Source organism: Halichoerus grypus, chromosome 2 (genome assembly GCF_964656455.1).
Source record: "Halichoerus grypus chromosome 2, mHalGry1.hap1.1, whole genome shotgun sequence".
Lineage (NCBI taxonomy): Eukaryota > Metazoa > Chordata > Mammalia > Carnivora > Phocidae > Halichoerus > Halichoerus grypus.
The window spans coordinates 178,550,851-178,571,146 of NC_135713.1; the positions used below are offsets into that span (position 1 = coordinate 178,550,851).

At 45.2% G+C, this 20,296-nt stretch overlaps 1 long non-coding RNA gene across 1 annotated transcript; it reads right to left on the reverse strand.

Annotated features, from left to right (window-relative positions):
* Positions 1-5,295: 5,295 nt before the first annotated feature.
* On the reverse strand, positions 5,296-19,898 carry LOC144381012 (uncharacterized). The gene is made up of 3 exons (XR_013445410.1): positions 19,783-19,898; positions 19,342-19,434; positions 5,296-5,397 (listed from the first exon to the last, which is right to left on the reverse strand). It is a non-coding gene; the product is annotated as an uncharacterized LOC144381012 (long non-coding RNA).
* Between the last annotated feature and the right edge of the window lie 398 nt (positions 19,899-20,296).

Consider the following 20,296-nt stretch of genomic DNA (forward strand, 5'->3'; position numbering starts at 1 on the left):
CCGGTTTGAGGATTCAGATGTGAATGAATGGGGACCAGCCTGATTCCCTTCCCCTTGAGCTCCATGTGGCTTTTCGAATTAAGCGGTGGTAATGGGGGGTGTGGAGTGTAGGAAAGAACTCTGGAAAAAGTGCTTTTGAGGTTTTGCTGACCTGAAGATGTTTGAAAATGAGTTTGAATCCTTCTGCCAGGTCCTGACAGTCCAAGAATCTTGCAGACTCTGTTTTTGGTCTGATAACAAATCCCTAAGAGGAGTTTTTGGAGAACAGAGGGGACATGAAGCCTCCCCCAAATAAGGATGGCTACCCTGGGGCTCTGCCTGCCTGTCTTTATCACAAAGCCTCGTCCCTGGGATTGACCCTGTGTGGTCCCTACTCCCCGGGAGGGGAAGGAACTGCTGCCTTGCAAGGGTTTTGGCCCTGAGACTGAGGCTCCCACAGTTGAGTGGCCCCATACACTTTTTCCAGATTCTGTAATCGTGTCACTTCTAAGCTTAAGGTCTCTGCAGCGAAAGCTTTAAGTCCACTGTCCTTAGCATGGCTCACCTGGTCCTCTCTGGGCTTGTCCCTGTCCATCTGCCTCTCGGGTGTTTCTCTCACTGCCCTGCTGACCCACTTTTGCGCCCCCTGAAGCAATATGAGAGCCTGAGAGTTGGCTCCTCTGCCCTTGTCCTTTGTTCTGCTTGAAAGAGTCTCTTCCAGTCTCCCTCTTTAGCCAAGAGTGCTTCCCAGAACCCAGCCCTCTTCTGGGCCACCTCACACGGGCATCTTGAACTTACCCTGTGGTAGTGTTCACCACTGTCCGTATTCTAGTGGTCTATTTATGCGTGTGCCAAGTTGGAGCACATTATAGTCACCAGATGTGGAGGACAGCCAACTGTCCTGGGTATGTCAGGGTAGGGAGTGAGGGCTAGATGACATTCCCAGGGGCCTGTGTGCTGGGGAGGGTCCCATGTTCATAGCTTGGGCTTTTGGAAAGTGGAGGATTATTGGTGGGAAACTAGCAAGCTGGTGGAAGGCCGTAGAGTGTGGGGCAGGATTCTTCACCCGGACTCCTCAGGTCTTCAGTAAAGTCATTAAATCTACAAAATCATCACTGGAATTATATTTCCTGTGGAAAATGGTAGAGGGGCCTGGGCCTCATCCCAACTGACTCAAGGCCACATTGGGATCAGGATGACACTTATTGACAGGAATGGAGACAGGGTCAGGAGGAAGAAAGAATTTGCATGAATTGTGGGGAGAGGAGTCTGGATTCTCACAGATTATGAAATTGGGGATTTGAGCTATGGGTAACACTTGTTTGTCTTGCCTTTGGACTATGAGCTCCTTGGGGGCAGAAAGTGTGCTCATTCATTTCTGGATCCCCAGTGTCTAACATAATACCTGGCACAGAGCTCACGGGGCTCAGTGGCTCCGTGAATAGTTTTTGACGGATGGATAGATGGGTGGATGGATGCAAGGAAGAATGGAAAGAAAGGATGGAGGGATGGATGAATGGATGGATGGGTAGATAGATGGAAGGATAGATGAATGGATGGGTAGATGGATGGAAGAAAGGATGGATGAGTAGAAGGATGGATGGTTGGGTGGGTGGCTATTCTAAGCATGCAGACAGACTAGTTGTGATTTTTCCTCTGCCTTGGATGCATTTCCTCATCCTCCTCATTCCTCAGCCGGCTAACTTGAAGTCATCCTTTAGAACAGAGACTTTGAAGCAGAGGGAGTAGTGTAAGAAAAGCCTCGGAGACCCGAGGGAGCAAGGCCCAGCTGGGAAATTGCAAGAAGGTGTGTGGATGTGTGTGGTTGGGAAGCACATTTTAAGGGAGGGGGCAGAGGTGGGTGGTGCAGGGGTCAGACCACAAAAGGACTTGGTCCCTCAGTCTAAACCTTTGGACTCTGTCCTGAGAGAAAGGTTTCCTGCTGGGCAGCATCCTGCACATTTGCATTCTGCTTCTTTGTCTATACTGCTTTTTAAATGGATGCTTACAATGGCCCTGCTAGGAACACCTTAACTCCTTAGAGCAGAAACCAGGCCAGCCTTACTTCAGCAGGAAGCGTCATGGACCTGGAATCAGAAGGCCTGGGTTTATTCTGTGGCTCGCACTTTCAGTTGCTAGCTGAGTGACATTGACAGAGCCCCTTCCTTACCTTGCACCTGTAAAATGATTAAAATTGAGTTTACTCAGGGCTGGCTTCATGGATGTGCACCTTGTGCAGACCCCAGGACCCTGTGCTTACAATGATCCTGCCCCTGGTTTAACGCTCTGCTGTCACTATCTTAAAATTTGACTAATTTTTGCACAAAGAGTCCCACATTCTTATTTTGCACTGGGCCCCACAAGTTATGTAGCGGATCCTGAATCCATCTCACACGGATGGTGTGAAAATAAAAGAACATCCAGTATGTGAAAGGTCTTTAAAGATGATAAAACACTAACGAAATCTAAGGCCTTATGGATATTATCTGAAGTGACAGGATGGTCTCAGGTTTGTCAATTCTCCTGTAGGCAAGGACCTGGGGACCCAAAGATGATTAAACCTGGTCACCATCCTTAAGGAACTCTGGGTTTTTCCATAAAGGGCAGAGCTGGGACTTGAACCCATGCCAACAATATCCAAGTCCAGCACTCTTTCTTCTACAATCAACTCTCGCTAACACGCTTGTCTGCTCCACTGTTGTCTGAGAGCTTTTGAGCTTGGGGCATCTTCCTGATCCTCACACTGCCTGGAACGGTGTTTTGTACGTACAGGTGCCCAGTAAATGTTTGTTGAATGAATTAATACATTTGAGAGAATGATAAGATTATGTTCAAGCGTCTCTGTTTCAATCTCCTTTAAGACTCCCTACCATTCATTTTGGGTTAAAACCCAAGCTCTGTGTCTTGGTGCAAGACCCTCCATGTCCTCTGCCTCTGTCCTCCTCTCCTGTTGCGTCCCTACCCTCTAGCAGCCACTCTGGCTTCCTCCAGTCACTTCCATCCACCGTACCCCTGCCTCCCCAGGGCCTTGGCACATGCTCTTCCCTTCTGTCTGGAATACTGTTCTTTGCTCTCATCCATTGCTGGGTGACCCCTAGCTTGTCATTCACATTGCATCTCAAGCTTTACTTTTTCAGGGAGGCCTGTGCTCGTCTCCCCACCCACATCCCCCTCCTCCTGAAGCTCTCTCCAAGCCCTGCAAGCCTCGCTGTCCTAGCACTTCTTGCGACTGCAACTTTGCGTTTTGTGTGGTGACGTCAACAGGCGCCCACCTCACGCACTAGCAGGATCACGTTCGTTTTGTTCCCGGCGGTATTGCCCGTGAGCAGCGAGGTGCCTGCCACAGAAGAGGTATTCAGTAAATGTGTGGTGAGTGCACAAAGAAGCATCGTGTTTGTAGTGTTTGAGCGTGGGTGGGTGTTTTCTCCAGCACCATGGGGGAAGCTCCCCTAGGCCTGGGACTATAGAGTAATCCTGTAACAATGAACATGTAGCAGGGACTCCTTTATGCACCAGGCATTGTGCTAAGCCCTCAAAATGCGCCATCTGACATTGTCCCCACAGTCCATCCACAAGATGGGATTGCCTCACTTGACGGATGGCAAGACTGAGGCTCGGGGAGGTTAAATGACGTAACATCCCCAAGGTCGTAGGTCTCCTAAGGGACAATCTGAACTCGAGGCCAGCTCTGGCTAACACGGAAGTCTGGTCTCTTCATTGCTCTCTTTTACCACTTCTTGTCGCTCTTATTTTTTCCAATCCTGCCCCTCCCCATGATGTGCCGTGTTGTCTTCGTGGGCAGTACACGTGCAGGGCCCATGCTGCTCACATGTGAGCCCTGACATATGCAACACATGCAATAAACACGGGCAAGAGACTCACAGGCACAGGGACCCGTCCTGGCTCTACCCTTAACAGTTGTGTCATTCTGAGCAAGTGACGTTTGCTATGGAGCTGCACGTGCTTTAACTGTAAAGCTGAAAATTGCACACAATGATGACTACCTTTCTTCCCGGGACTAATGCTGGGTTAGGTCCCAACTGGATCTATATGGTTCTTTCTAGATCCGTCCTTCCCCCTGCCCCATCCACGCTGCCCTTCTTCCTGCTTTTTGAGCATGTAAAGCTCCTTCCTGCCCATGGCTTTGGCACCTGCTAGGCCCTCTGCCTGGAGAATCCTCCTCTGACCTACAGGGGGCCGGCTTGTTTCCTTGGCATGCAGATTTCAGCCTAGGTGTCACAGAAAGGCCTTTCCCACCCACTTGAGCTAATGTTGGGGCTCCACCCCAGTCACTCTGTTACCTGGGCCTGGTTGGTTTGCTGCAGAGACCTCATCACCATTTGAAATTGTATATATATATATATATAGTAATACATATATAATTGTATATATACATATAAATATATATAGTATATATTACATATATGTACTGTAGATACACACACAACTTGTATATAAAATATAACTTAAAATCTTCTAAATAAATATAAACATTTTATCTATCTGTGGTTTTGCCTGTGAGTCTCCGGTCACTAGACCCATGGAAACAAGGCATTGGGTGTCTCGTGTATTGCTGTATTTTTAGCTCTTGGGAGGAGTGCTGTGAGTACTTACTGAATACATCGGAGGACTGGTTGAATGAATGAGTGGATGAATGAATGACGGAATAGTTCCTTGCTCTCGAAGGCACCAAGGATGGGGATGTAGCAGGGAGGGAAGGTCAGGCAAGATCAGGGCCACTTGGTTCCATTGTCAGAAGCCTAGCACCAATGCTGGTGCAATGTAAGTGCCCCCAAAATAGTCATTAAATACATGAATTCATGTAACCCAATCGGCTGTGGCATCCACCCCGTTATGGCAATTGTGCTTGCAAACCCAGTAAGAATTATCCTAAAGAAGGATCACAAATCCAAGACAGCTCAGAGGAAAGGGCACCTTCCTGCCCTTTCTCCCTCTTCAACCAGAGAGCGTAAGCGCCCAGCTGCTGGGAGGCACAGCCCCTTTGAATCTGACCATGTCACCCAGGAAGCTTGCGTTCAAATTTTGGGACATTTCCAAAGCTCTCAGATGTTCTGCTGATGTTAAAATCTAGAGGTCTCCAGGGGCTCCAAGGGTTTACATGCGATATATTAGAAAATGCTCCACCATGGGAAGAAAGTGTGTTCTGCCCAGACTCCCGCCTGCCACACCCCCTCCCCCACTCCCACCGCCCACCACCCACCATCCTGGTTTACCATTTGATACTTTCGGGTTGCCCAGGGACTACAGAGAAACTGGAGAGATTTTATTTTACATCCTACAGCTGTTGCAAAGCTGGAGAAACCCCACATATTTAAAATAGTGAAATGGTTTCCAGGCTGAGAATATTTCTTCGTCAGCATTTGAAGATCTGGAGCCTGCTATTCGGTTGACCCATCTCTGAAAAATATAATAAAAAAGTAAAACGTGAAGGTTTTCATCCTATACGGGTTGCCCCCGAGTACTTAAGAACAATTTAAGTACAGCATGGTGACTGTGGTTAGTCATGCTGCATTGCATATTGGGAAATTGCTCAGAAGTAGATCTTGAAAGTCCTCATCACAAGAAAAACAGTACTTTGTAACGAGGTATGAAGACAGATGTTAAGTAGACTTACTAGGGTGATCATTTTGCAATATATAAAAATAACAAATCATTATGTTGCACGCCTGAAACTAACATAATGCTCTATGTCAATTACACCTCAATTAAAAAAAACCCCAAATATGGGGAAGCCATTGAGAGATAAAGAGCAATTTAGGCTGAATATAATATTTGCTGTTTTCACCTGCTTTCCAAAACTCTCCAACCAGAGAGGTGGGGAGGTTCAGTTCTTCAGCTGGGAAGTACCTCCTGAGTGAGAGGAAGGGCCTGAGAATTGGTCAAGTCTCTCAGCGCTGCCCCTGGGCTGGCCCTCAATCCGCCCCCCAAAGAAACAAGAGTCTAAACACTTTGAGAGAAGGCGATTTCACAGTCTCTCTGGGAGTCCTCTTTCATGGTCCAATAAGCCCTCACAGTCAGGAAGTCGTTTCTTGGTCTGACCTACGGCTCTTATGCTGCATTAAACCGTGTTGATCTTAAAGACTCCGGGTTTCCTGGATGGCACCTATCTCGGGCTTTCCTGGGGCCCATGAAGGTAAATGAGCCGCCTTTAAAGGGGCATTTTAGAGGAAATCTGTCTTCCACTGTTGAATGGCTGGAGTGTTCCTGCTGCTGGAGCCTTTGATGATTTCCTTGCTCTCCAAACTGCCTGCCCCACAGCGGGGAGGCTGCCCCCGGCTTCCGCAGAGTCTAGTCGGGTCCCGGGGATGGTCTCTGAGGTGAGGTGCAGAGGAGGGTTGATGCGCTGTATTCCAGTCCTCACCCCTCCTCAGGGGCCAGTGCTGAGAGTATTCTTTTTTTTTTTAAATTTTTTTATTGTTATGTTAATCCCCATACATTACATCATTAGTTTTAGATATAGTGTTCCATGATTCATTGTTTGTGCATAACACCCAGTGCTCCATGCAGAACGTGCCCTCCTCAATACCTATCACCAGGCTAACCCATCCTCCCACCCCCCTCCCCTCTAGAACCCTCAGTTTGTTTTTCAGAGTCCATCGTCTCTCATGGTTCTTCTCCCCCTCCGATTTCCCCCCCTTCATTCTTCCCCTCCTGCTACATTCTTCTTCTTCTTTTTTTCTTTCTTAACATATATTGCATTATTTGTTTCAGAGGTACAGATCTGAGATTCAACAGTCTTGCACAATTCACAGTGCTTACCAGAGCACATACCCTCCCCAGTGTCCATCACCCAGTCACCCCATCCCTCCCACCCCACCCCCCACTCCAGCAACCCTCAGTTTGTTTCCTGAGATTAAGAATTCCTCATATCAGTGAGGTCATATGATACATGTCTTTCTCTGTTTGACTTATTTCGCTCAGCATAATACCCTCCAGTTCCATCCACGTCGTTGCAAATGGCAAGATCTCATTCCTTTTGATAGCTGCATAATATTCCATTGTATATATATACCACCTCTTCTTTATCCATTCATCTGTTGATGGACATCTTGGCTCTTTCCACAGTTTGGCTATTGTGGACATTGCTGCTATAAACATCGGGGTGCACGTAGCCTTTCGGGTCCCTACTTTTGTATCTTTGGGGTAAATACCCAGGAGTGCAATTGCTGGATCATATGGTAGCTCTATTTTCAACTTTTTGAGGAATCTCCATACTGTTTTCCAGAGTGGCTGCAGTGCTGAGAGTATTCTTAACTTCAGTTTGTAATTGCTTTACTCACCTACTGGTTCCATCTCGTCCTTCACACCCCTCTTTGGGATACCCCACCACAGAGGGGTCTCCATGGAGACCCTGCCTCCAGGCTGTACTGAGCAGTGTCCTTGTGGAACCCTACCCTAACCATTCCAAGCACCATTGGTTCTCCTGTCCAGTTTTGAAGGGCGCTTCTCGACCCGGAAAGCATTTCATTGCAAGCTGCGTGTCGTGGATGGGCAATAGATATTTGTGAATGGAGGTGTTAATGAATGAATGGGGCAGGGCCTTACCGTGTACCAGACTAGACATGTTGGCATTTTGGGTTTTCAGTTGCTTCCCTGTTTAGCAGTGGGGTTTTTTTTTTGGCCTCCCACTAACTGAGATCACAAAGCACATTTAGTACGTAGAGAATTTGCCAGTAACCCAGGACAGGGAAGACCCAGCTGGGAATCCGGGAAAGAGTTTGACCAAATTTTGGCTTCGGCACTCAGCCATGAACCAGGCAGGACAGAGGCCGAGGAGACAAAACCACTTCTTGTATTGGTAGCGTCCGCTCCGAGGTGCTTTTATGACTCTACCTTCGGGATCCAGTAAACCCTTCTTTCTACCCTTCCCTGAGCGCCCCCACCTCTGCCTCAAGCCTAACAGAGCTAAACTGAGGAGAGCAGTGTCAAGTTCAAGGTCCTCTGAACTGAGAGGTCAGCTTACTTTCCTGGAATTCCTAACAAGGGATATGCTATAAATACTAAGTCTGCATCTCCCGGTCCTCCCCTGACAAGGCAGCCCCCAGAGCTTGGAAACCTGGCTTCTAGAAGAAAACGTAATAATGTAAACTATTGGACTGGGGGCGGGGGCGGGTTTGACCCTGTTTTATAGAGGCCGTGAATCAGCAATGAGTTTGGTAACTGATTGTCCCAAGAATCAAATCCCGTTCCATGAGGTAAGAGGGCATTTCAACAAAAGAAGCTTGTCTCTTTCGTATTTCTGTTAGTAACATCGCCACTCTCCCTCCCTGACACATACTCTGCTCCTCCAGACCAGCAGTGACACCGCAGCTTCTTGCTCATGAAGCCCACGGCCAACCGGTGGGTGACCCTCCCCCAAGCCTCCGTGGGAGCCCCGGGGACCTAAGCTCTCCAACATCCTCAAAAACCAAACCTCCACATCGGCCCTGTGGTCAGACCGAATAACACCCCCAAAGTCGCCAGAGTACAAACAGTGAACCAGTGAATGAACAAGGAACTAGTGAAATAGTACTTCTTCCTACTTGCTCTCTAGTTAAGGGAGCTAATTAATTTTTTTTTTAAGACTTTATTTATTTGACAGAGAGATACACAGCGAGAGAGGGAACACAAGCAGGGGGCGTGGGAGAGGGAGAAGCTGGCTCCCCGCGGAGCAGGAAGCCCGATGCGGGGCTCGATCCCAGGACCCTGGGATCATGACCTGAGCCGAAGGCAGACGCTTAATGACTGAGCCACCCAGGTGCCCCGGGAGATAATTAATTAATGGTTAGCCTCACCTCAGCTTTTTGCAGCTTGAAAAACAAAATAAACAACAGTAAGGTAAATCTTGACTTTCTCTCTCTTGGAAGGTGCTTTAAACTCCTTTGTTTGTCCCCTACTCTGACTCTCTCTCTTTCCCGAGAAATAGCATGCTGTTCTTGGGATGCGATACCCTTTCTTGAAGTTCACATGAGCTCTGACAGGCCTTCTTTTTAAATCTCAGGTTTGTTACTGAGTTCTCAGGCCTGTGGGAAGCTGTCTTCACTGGAGGAAATGTTCTCCACCTAACTTTTACCCCGCTTATTGTATGTACTTGATGGTCCGGAGGGAAAAGTGTTGTCTTGCTTAACAAACTAGCATGCATCTTTTAACGGCTCCCTTTGAAGAAGCCATGTGGTGTTGGGCGGAATCATAAAGGAGAGAGGGCCAAGTCAGAGCCAGGAGGACGAGACAATATTTAACCTTTCAGCAGGACTGGAGCCTGAGTAGGGCCTAAGGTATGAGGTCCCTTTCAGGTGGAAGATTCAGGATTTCACTCAGACTATTCATTCATTTATTCATTATCTATCCATCCATCCATCCATCCATCCATCCATCCATCCAACCATCCATCCATCTATCCATCCATCTGTTTATCATTCCATTTATTAAGAACATATCCCATGCAACATATTTGCCAGGCCCTGGAAACATAGTGAACAAATCTGACAAAATTTCCTGCCTTCATGGAGCTTACATTCATTACATTTCCCAAATATATGAAATATATCATGAGGAGACAAGACAAGAGAGGTCGATGGAGTGGGAAAGCTGCAATTTTATATAGGGTGGCCTGGGACAATGGGGGCCATTGAAGTGAATGAAAAATATATGTCAGGGAAGCCCATTTACATGGGACCAGGCATAAGTTGGTATGGTCTAGTCAGTCCCTTCTAGAAGTAGAAGGGATAGTACAGAAATAATAATTACTATAGAGATTTTCACACCAAATTTAAGCACTCATCTGACTTTGCACACACTTGGAGAGTGCTTTCTAGCTTCTCCTCCGTGTCTTCCACTAAGCTGAAGCTCTTCTGAGCAAAGAGAGTATTTCCTGCAACCTTTCAACTGCACAAAAAGACTCCTAGAAAAACTGAAGGTGTGAGGAGAGATAGAGAGAGAGAAGGAAAGAAAGAGAGAAGGAGATCTCCAAAAGAATTGCAGATGTGGCTTTTGGTGCGAAAATTGAATATAATAGAAATCACAGAAAACTTACAAAGGTTCTGAGAGAGCTTATTGCCAAAACTGCCACAAGACTGACCTAAAATAAAATGAGACTGTTGGAGATGTAAACGAGTTTCTGGGTCCCCACCTTTCTTCAGGCAGGAAGCAGACTGGCCATGCTGCTCTCTACTAAGAAGGACATGGTCCCCAGTGGATGCTTCAGAAGCACCCAAGGCTGATGGAAAGGGAGGACCTCCAGAGGGCAGAGCCAGGGGCCCCAGAGAAGAAAGGACTAGGGAGCTGGTCCGAGAATGTAGAAAGGGGTCCAAATCAAGGAACATCCTCTACTCCCAGATGACTCCCATTTCAGAGGGGAATGTTTTTACAGTGATTATGTCTCTGTTCCACCACTGTATGTTGGGGGTACATGGGGAGAAGCAACTTGTCTTTTTGATTTTTAGGTCTCTGGATCAAGAGGAGCCTCCGTGAGATCTGATGTAGGTCATGAGTTTCTGGATCTCCAGCTCAGTGTCAGGATTGGATACAATTTTTGGAGTGTCTTAGGGCTGGAGTAAGTGTATTTTGCATGTGGGAAAGGATATTTGTGACCCAAAGGGCAGAGGGTGGGCATGTTCTGTAACCATTCATTCCCTCCCCTTTTTGTCCATCTCCATGGGGTAAGTGTACTTGACTTTGACTTTGGGCTTTGTTATTTTACTTGTTTTGGCAAATGAGATATTAATGGATGTGACATGAGCAGGGACTTGAAATGTGCCTGGGCTGAGCTTGCTGTCTTGCATTTCTGTCATGCCATGAGAAAACACATGACACGGGCCCAGGAGAATGAGAGAGATGTGGGGCAGTGCTGCCCCAGGTGACCTGCAGACGTGTAGCCTGATGCAACATCACCCCAACTGACCCTCCTGCATTCGGGTGAGAAACCCTATTGTCACATGCCACCATTCTATTTGTGGTTGTTACACAGCAGGAGCTGACTGAGACAACCCACAATAGCAACCCAGAACCCCAGGGCTTCCTGAAAGGTAGGAAGTGAGCCAATACATGCCTAACAAATAGGGCGTGGGTCAGTGCCAACAGAAAGGAGAAATGATACTATCCTTGAGAGGAGCCGAGAAAGTTCTCCCGACTTCTTTGAAGACTCTGCATCAGTAGTAGTGGGTCCCGGCAAGGCAGGAGCCTGTACAGAAGCAAGTGCACCTCAAAGTCTTCCATGCTGGTCAAAGAAAGGAATATCTCATTCCTTTTGATGGCTGCATAATATTCCATTGTATATATATATACCACATCTTCTTTACCCATTCATCTGTTGATGGACATCTTGGCTCTTTCCACAGTTTGGCTATTGTGGACATTGCTGCTATAAACATCGGGGTGCATGTACCCCTTCGGATCCCTACATTTGTATCTTTGGGGTAAATACCCAGTAGTGCAATTGCTGGATCGTATGGTAGCTGTATTTTCAACTTTTTGAGGAACCTCCATACTGTTTTCCAGAGTGGCTGCACCAGCTTGCATTCCCACCAACAGTGTAGGAGGGTTCCCCTTTCTCTGCATCCCCGCCAACATCTGTCATTTCCTGACTTGTTAATTTTAGCCATTCTGACTGGTGTGAGGTGGTATCTCATTGAGGTTTTGATTTGGATTTCCCTGATGCTGAGCAATGTTGAGCACTTTTTCATGTGTCTGTTGGCCATTTGGATGTCTTCTTTGGAAAAATGTCTGTTCATGTCTTCTGCCCATTTCTTGACTGGATTCTTTGTTCTTTGGGTGTTGAGTTTGATAAGTTCTTTTTAAAGATTTTATTTATTTATTTGAGAGAGAGAATGAGATAGAGAGAGCATGAGAGGGGGGAGGGTCAGAGGGAGAAGCAGACTCCCTGCTGAACAGGGAGCCCGATGCGGGACTCGATCCCGGGACTCCAGGATCATGACCTGAGCCGAAGGCAGTCGCTTAACCAACTGAGCCACCCAGGCGCCCAGTTTGATAAGTTCTTTATAGATTTTGGATACTAGTCCTTTATCTGATATGTCATTTGCAAATATCTTCTCCCATTCTGTCGGTTGTCTTTTAGTTTTGTTGACTGTTTCTTTTGCTGTGCAAAAGCTTTTTATCTTGATGAAGTCCCAATAGTTCATTTTTGCCCTTGCTTCCCTTGCCTTTGGCGATGTTTCTAGGAAGAAGTTGCTGCGACTGAGGTCGAAGAGGTTGCTGCCTGTGTTCTCCTTTAGGATTTTGATGGACTCCTGTCTCACATTGAGGTCTTTCAACCATTTGGAGTCTATTTTTGTGTGTGGTGTAAGGAAATGGTCCAGTTTCATTCTTCTGCATGTGGCTGTCCAATTTTCCCAACACCGTGGATGGAACTGGAGGGTGTTATGCTGAGTGAAATAAGTCAATCAGAGAAAAACATGTATCATATGACCTCACTGATATGAGGAATTCTTAATCTCAGGAAACAAACTGAGGGTTGCTGGAGTGGGGGGTGGGGTGGGAGGGATGGGGTGGCTGGGTGATAGACATTGGGGAGGGTATGTGCTATGGTGAGCGCTGTGAATTGTGCAAGACTGTTGAATCTCAGATCTGTACCTCTGAAACAAATAATGCAATATACGTTAAGAAAAAAAAAAGAAGAAGAAGATAGCAGGAGGGGAAGAATGAAGGGGGAGAATCGGAGGGGGAGACAAACCATGAGAGACGATGGACTCTGAAAAACAAACTGAGGGTTCTAGAGGGGAGGGGGGTGGGGGGATGGGTTAGCCTGGTGATGGGTATTGAGGAGGGCACGTTCTGCATGGAGCACTGGGTGTTATGCACAAACAATGAATCATGGAACACTACATCAAAAACTAATGATGTAATGTATGGGGATTAACATAATAAAAAAATGCTCAAAGAACAAACAAACAAACAAAATAAATAAAATTTATTATTGAATCTCTCTCTAAAAAAAAAGAAAGGAATAAAGAGTCGGTTGAGGGTGTGGGTGAGGCGAACGGGTTCACAGACTGTGGCTGCCCAGGAATCTCAGTGCATAGATACAGTGTACATGCTTAGTGTTTGATATATTTGTTATACAGTCATTTTCTGATAATTAAACTTGTTAATATAACTTTGTGGTAAGACTGCTTTTCCCACATTCCAGAGATTACCAGGAGTCTGACTTTTTTTTTTTTTTTTTAAATCTTGTATTGTATGTATTTTTAGAAGGAGGTAGAGTAAAAATAAATAGATTAACCAGGAGTGCTGGGAAAGGGGGTTGGGTGGGAAAGAAAAAAATGCCATTCAGAAATAGACCATGAAACTAATTACCTGGATAAACCAATGTAAACAAATTTATTGTTTGAGACAGGGGTCATAAACTCAAATGCCTTAGGGGTCAGGCAGGTGACATAAACAAGGGAAGCAGGCCCAGTGGGGACTTGCGGTGATAGGGAGAGGCAGGAACCCGGCATGCTCTGAGTTGATTCCCTCCAATTGTTGCCATGTGGGGACAGGGCCTAGTGTTGCCAAATCTCAGTGTTTCTGAGAAGCAAGGCTGCTGTGGGTGCTCATGCAGGTTGTACACTGCACAAGAGTGCTCAGCTGATAGGGCAACTGGAGACTGAAATATTGTCCCAGCTCTGCTTAACAAGCCCTGGGACAGGACACAGGACTTGGGGAGCAGAGGTGGGTTGGATTTCAGCCCCCAGTCACCCCCTTGGGCTGACCTGTGTGTAGTGCAGAATCATATAGGGTGGCCCTAGGATGGAATATCCTGCTTCCCATTGCAGGGGGGCACAGGTGCCCTTCCTGGGTTCAGACAGTTAGATGCTCCTTCCCAGGGCCTGGAGTCTTATGTGAGTGACAGTAGCACAGAGATGGAGAAACTCCATGGGGTGACATCAGCTGCGTTTTGGTGTGTTTGACTGGTGATCGATACAGCACTTCAGAGAACACTGAACTGCCAAACAAAATCCACTGGCATATCATGGAGCCAGCGGGCCTCCAGCTAGCCACCTTGGGATTGCTTCCTCCAGGTACGGGAGGCAGACTGTGAGTACATTTACTTGTTCTTAGGAACCTTTGTACGTGTGTAGGTTTCTGCTTTGGGAAAGTCCCCTAAATTGTGTGCTTCGCCACAGTGGGGTGCCCTTCCTGGGCGTCACAGGACGGGGCAGTAAAGTTTGTATTTGGTCCTACTCTACTAGAGCGTATCAGCTCTGTGATCTTGGTCAAGTTTTGGTCATACTGACCCTCGCCTTCCGCATCTGTAATGCTGAGTTTGAATGCTGGTGCCCATTGTCTCCCAGGGATATTTATGAGGATCAAGTCCAAAGAGATGATGCCTGAGAAAGTGCTCTGCCAACTCCGACCGGGCGTGTAAGCATTGGGTATCATACAGCTGCTGAAGCATGAGGATGCATGGTGCTGAGGTTTTAAGCAGAGAGGGAGCGGGCCACTTGATTATTACCAAAATGCTGACAGAAGGACGTTGCACCGCATCCCTGGGCTGCTCGCCTGGGTCACTGCCACAGCTTGTACCTTTCTTTCCCACTTCAGTACATATTTGTATTACGCCTTCACCTTATTTTACTTGATGCTCACAGTTGTCCTTCCTATTTGCTGATGAGGAAACAGGCTCAGAGCCTAAGGTTATGCTGCCGGCAAGGAGCAGAACCAGGGAGTGAATTCAGGTCCTTCCACTTGTAGTTCGCGGTGCTCCCTAGTAGTCGTCTGGGGCCGTCAGAGGCCAACCCGGAGCTCCCCAGCACTGTCAGTGACAGGAAGGACTCAGGGCTCCGGAGGGGATCAGCTGGAATCTCTTCTCTCCATCTTCTGGAAACAGCAGCCTCCGCCCCCACCTTTTGGGGAACTGCCTCCTTCTCTATTGGACGTCCTTCCATGTGAAGCTGCTTCTTCACATCTGAGAGGGGCCTGCAAGTTAATCTAGGCTAAGGCGATACATGGTCCCAAGCATTTGACTCTTAAAAGGTGACGCATGTGGATGGAAGGAAGTTGCACTTGGGTCATCCCAAGGCCAAACCTTGCGCCATGGTTCACAAGCTTGAGTAAGCGCTCCAATCACCCAGAAGGCTTCTTAAAACAGATTGCTGGGCCCACCTTTACAGTATCTGATTCAGAAGGTCTGGGACAGGGCCTGAGAATTTGCATTGCTAGCAAGTTCCCAGGGGCTGCAGCTGCTCAGGGGACCACAGTCAGAGGTTCTCAACCAGGGGTGATTTTGCTCCCCGGGGGACGTTCGGCAATGTCTGGAGACATTTTTGATTTTCACCCCTGGAGGGTTGCTGCTAGCATCTAGTGGGTAATGGTTAGGGATGCTGCTAAACATCCTACAATGCACAGGGCAGCCCTCACAACAAGGAATCACCTAGCCCCAAATGTCAATAGTGCTGAGGCTGAGAAAGTTTGCTCTGAAGGAACGGTCTATGTGCTCCCACACTGAGGACTCAGAGATGCCGGGTCCCTGCCTCTCTCTATGCTCTTCTACTGAGTCTGTGGGCTATCCCAGGATCCTTCCCAAACCTTCCATTTTCTTTTATTTAATCAAAGTCAGTTTTTGTTCCCTCCAACCAAAGATCTGATAGAGGTGAAGATTTAACTTTTTTGAGGGTCAGGTGGGTGCTAGGAAGAGCATGGGCTGGTTTCTGGGTTAGAATGGCATGTAAGTCACATACATTTATTTATTTCCTTTCCTCCTGTGACTCTTGTCCCACCAGGTAAATGCTGTACTCTATTCCATGTTAAACATAAACCTGTTTGTTTTTGGTGATAATGATTCACATTCTTTGTCCTTCCCTTTTTATTTTACTTTTTCTTTTTCTTGCTTGTTTCATTTCTTAGTAATTTGTAAGTGCTATGATATATTCTGGGCATCAATCCATTATCAGTCACATGAATCAGACATCTATTCTGTGACTTGTCTTTGAACTTTGTTTATGGTGTCGTTTGTTGTATAGAACTTTTAAATTTTACTTCAGTCAAACGTACTCATTTTTTTTCTTTTTGGATTATTTTTTTAAGGCTCTTTTTGTATGGCAATATAATAAAGATAGGCTCCTCTATTCTCTTTAAAAAATGTCAAGCACTTAGAACATAAAAGTCTAGTCTTTAATCCATCTGGAATTTATTTCTGTTTGTACAGTGGGCCAGAAATCTCATTTTAATTTTTCCATATGAGTAGCTAGTTGGCCCAGCACCAAGTATTGAACAGCCCATCTTTTCCCCATTGATCTATAATGTCATCATTGCATATAGTTAGTTTCTATGTATTTGTGGGTCTGTTTCTGGGCTCTCCATTTTGGTCTCTTTGTCAGTTTCTGCACCAATACCACACTGATTTAATTACTGTAAATTTTTAATATGTGAAAGCATGAATGCTTCTTGTTTGTCTTCCTTCAGATTATCTTGGCTAATTTAGACTTTTAGTCTATATATGTGTGTGTATGTACATATGTGTGTGTATATATGTAAAACACTATATATAAAAACAGTGTATATATGGAAAATCTCATTGAAATATTGATATATTAAATTAGGAAAAATATCTTTACATTACTTTTGCCTTATTTTAAAATGTGAATGGATAACTAAGGATCAGCTAATATTTGAGAAACATCTTTAATGGAAGGTGAGGGGAGAGACAGAGAGAGAGAAAGAGAAGAGGTGGAGAGAAAGACTACGAAAGATACCTTGGAAGATATAATTTAGAGAGCAGAGAAGACTACAACTTTTTTGGTAAATAATATTCTCAGAGATCTGAGAAGATACCATACCATGATAACTCAGCATGGCCCTAAACTAACAATTACAGAATAAGATCTAGCTCTTAAAGATGAAAAATATTAAGTAATATGAAAAAAATTCAATGGGTGGCTTCTTTGATAAGGACAATGAAATAGTTCAAAAAGTTGACAGAAGCAGAGAGATAAAATAAAAGACTGAGGTTTAATCCAGGAGGTATAATATTCAATTTACAGAAGTTCCAGAAAGAGAATAAAGAAAGCAGAAGGGAAGAATTTATAAATAGAATGTTTAAAAATTTCCAAAGCTGATGGACATGAGTTTGTAAATTGAAAGGTGAGTGAAAAAGTGAGTGAAAAAAGGTACATTGTTGTGAAATTTCAGAGGACAAAGGGAAATGAGAAGATCCTAAAGGAAGGAAGGAAGAGAAAGGGAAAGAAAGAAAACATGTCATCTACAAAGGAGTAAGAATCAGATTTCTTATCAGCGATTCTGGATCCTGGAATATGTAATGAAGCAAATGACTTCAGAGTTACAAGGAAAAGTAATTTTCAACTTAAATTTCTCTATTCAGAAAAGTTATCAATTAAGTGAGAGATGTTTTCAAAAGATACAAAGATTTAGAAAAGGTGTCTCTTACAAATTCTTTCTTAGGAAATTACTTGAGAATGTGCTCCAGTGAAATTGAGGGAGTAAATCGAGAAAGAGGAAGTCATAGCCTTCAGAATACTGTAGAGTAACCCAGGAGAGCACTTCATATGAGTTTTCAGGAGGACTAGAAAGGAAATATGTGGAAGTTGCGGTAGGGGTGTAGGGTAGTGTTGCTAACTGAATACTTGGCCTGATGGAGAATTTGGAAAAAAAAAAAAAAGAAGTTATAATAAAGATAAATAATGTAAGAAAAAAGGCAATTAGAAACTCAAGGAAAAACAAAAAGCTTTCAATAAAGAAAGCATAATTTTATACATTATTTAGGAATACTATTTATAATAATAATATAAATACTGTTCATTTTCATATTTTAGAATCTTTCTATAGATAAAGAATTGAAGATTTAATTATATTTGCCACACAACAGAATGTAAATGTTATCAACCTTGACAATGTAAAAGTACACATGTCAGAAGTTAGGAGATGGGTGTGGGGAGGAGAGCTAGGAAAAGATAGAGGCCCTAATATTTTTATAAAGTAGAGAGTTAAATACTAACCATAGTTAAAGGATTAATATAATGTAAATATATGACTTGGAGTTACAAGTGTAATTAATCAACAGTGATGTAAATATTTGAGGGGAATAGAGAAAGAAGGTTGGAGTGATATAAACCAGCTAAATTCACATCTTGATATCATAGCAAGGAATCAATAGCGAATATATAAAATTGGCAAATCAAGAAACAGATAAGTATATTTAGAGATTTCAAGTCAACTACCAGAACTACCAGGTGAAAGAGTTAAAAAATAGTTATCTTTGGAGAATGGAACTAAGGGTGAGTAGTGAGGTGTTCTGTACTATTTTATTTTTTAACTATGTGCCTTGTTAATTTTACTTAAAATAAGACAAAAGTCATGGGTCTGAATCAAGCAATTCACATGTTATCCTAGTGTATTTGAATCCATCTTTGGTCCTTGCAAGCTATGTAGGTGTCTGGCCCAGAAGTGGGGGCCAGGAAATATTAATTTCCTATCCCTCCTTCTGAGGGTTCCTTGTTGTTACCACCAGGAATGTACCCTTCTTGGCTTAGTTTCATTCAGCCCCTGACCTTATGCTCTGAACAAGAAAACAGAATTGCTGTGCCAAAATTCTAAGATCAATTTTGTCACAAGTAGTTTCCTTACACATGTGACCCCAGCTCTGGACACATAATAGCACAGTAAATATTTGCTGGAGTGGAATGAAAATGCCTAGAGAGACCAAATGCCCCCAGCAGGTTCTGTCTGTGAACTTCTCTTCATCCAGAACCAGAAATAGCACCATGTTTATTCACTCAACACGTGTTTGTGCAGATCCTACTATGTTCCTGGTCAGCCAGTGAGACATGGCCTCAGCCTTCATGGAGACTGACATGCAATATACTTGTATGTAATTACACACTGCAAAAAGTGCATGAAAGAAAAGAACTGGACGGTTAAGGGAGAATAACTTTATTGGAAGATGAAGGGAGACCTTTCTGACGGAGTGACATCTAAGTTCAGGATGAGTGGGGCCAAACCAGGCCAAGATAAAAGAGGACTGTCTAGACAGAGGGAGCAGCATGTACAAAGGTCTGGAAGTGGAGAAGCTGGATGTGCAATAGTGGTGCATCTCACACTTTACTGTGTACTTGGGGATATCCTTAAAAGGCAGATTCTGATTCAGGAGTTCCGGGATGGGGCTAACCTCCTGAATTTCCATCCCGCTCGCAGGCGATTGCGGGTGCTGCTGGTGCGGGGTTAGAGCTCACACTTACAGTAACACTGTGTTAGAGGAACTGACCATGCATGGAGAGCAAGGATGAGGGTGAGAAGAGGAACTAGAAGAGCAGACAGGGATCGGATCATGCAGGGTCTTGTGGGCCACCTTCTAAATGTGAGTAGCAGAGTCACGCGGTCTGAGTTGGCAATTGATAAAATGCTTCTTACCTGTTTTACGTGCTCTATAACCTTGCTGCGAACGGTAGTGGTTGAATCACACACACCCTTGGGGGTTTATGATGCTGGGCTTGTTCTCTGATGCTGGAAAAGTCAAAGAACCAAGGGGTTGCTAGACTGGTAAACCACGCAGCCAGAAGCCCACCCCGTCTCTCATCTTCCCTCTGTCCCAAACGCTGCTGCGTTTACAAAAAAAAAAAGGCAGTGTGGTATGCTGGAAAGAGGAGCCTGAAGACTCAGGGAGACACCTCAGCTCACCACCTGTGTATCTCCCTGACCTTGGGCACGCCCTTAATCAGCCACGGTTTCCACATCTGTAAAACGGAGATGCATAATCTCTCTTGGCAGGCATGGCCAGTCAGTAACTGAGCTGTGTTTTTCCTAATTCCTAATCCCAAGTCCCAGACCTAGGGGAGGCTCACAGTATGCCACCTTCTGCACAAAGTTTGAGGATTTGAGACTGTCGGGACCTTCTTTATCTTGAAATGCCACTCCACTCAGAGAAATTTCCCTCGTCTTAAGTAAACCAGCAGTATCTTGGGTTGGAGTGGCAAATTATAGGCAAAAAAAGAAAAAAAGGGGGGGGGGAATAAAAGAGTATTTTCTTTTTCAAAAAGAAAACTTTCTGTGGGACAAACAAAATGAGCTGGGTTCCCCTGCTTAGGTCTGTGCTGACCTTTTCCTCCCTGTCTGTCTGTCTGTCTCTGTCTTCCTCCTCAACAACAGGATGCCCTCCTTCTCCCCCTCCTCTGGCTGCAAACAACCCGGAGCCGCTCTGTCTGCTGGGCTGTGCTCTGTTTAAAGGAACAGACACCCGTTTCTCACAGAGGAACCAGTAGGTAAACAATAATATATTTTTTTAAGCCCAGAAAGTGGCTCAACATACTCAGCATGAAGTGACTGTCTCTAGCACTCCCTAGCTAGTTTCAGGACAAAGGTCTCCAGG